The sequence below is a fragment of the Symphodus melops genome (assembly GCF_947650265.1).
Source record: "Symphodus melops genome assembly, chromosome: 14".
In the NCBI taxonomy this organism is placed as follows: Eukaryota; Metazoa; Chordata; class Actinopteri; order Labriformes; family Labridae; genus Symphodus; species Symphodus melops.
This window is the reverse complement of record NC_136704.1, coordinates 18,000,592-18,001,249: the sequence shown is the minus strand read 5'-3', so window position 1 is coordinate 18,001,249 and position 658 is coordinate 18,000,592.

Here is a 658-nt window from a genome sequence, read left to right as displayed (position 1 = left end):
TTGTTTTCAACCAATCAGAGCAGCGGGTACATGTTATGGGTGGGACGAAAAGTAGACTCCCGTGTTTTTGGACCAATCAGCTTATGGTACAGCTTCCGAGTTTGGTCCTTCTCTTTGGAAAGGAGCAAAAACGTGGCAGAACAGCAAGAGGAGTTCAAAATATCTGGGGCGGAGTGGAGACTTGATCCCAGGAGAACTGATATTGATTTAACAAAAAAAACACACAAAAAAAACCCTGATCCACTATATGTTTTTAAATAAGTGAAAATTACTGAATGAGAATAGGGGAAACAAATCAAGCTGAACTTTACCTCTTTTTTCAGTCTCCTTTCTCTCTTTTATTTTTGTACAATAAAGCCATGACTACGCAACACTCTTAAATGTTCATAATCATCTTTATCCACATCCACCCAGACTGTAAAGACTCATCTGTCAACCATCTTTGCTTGATCATCATCAGGTTTTATTGAAGTTAAGGACAATACAAAGGTGAGCAGCTCCCCCTACTGTACAGTAAGCTACTTCAAATAACATAAGCAACATGCTGACACATCTTTATATTAAAGCTGGTCTATTGTGGCCTATATGAAATGTATTCATCGACTCTAACGTGAGTTTGTGATATAAACAAGCCTTGAAACAAGAATGGCAATCAATT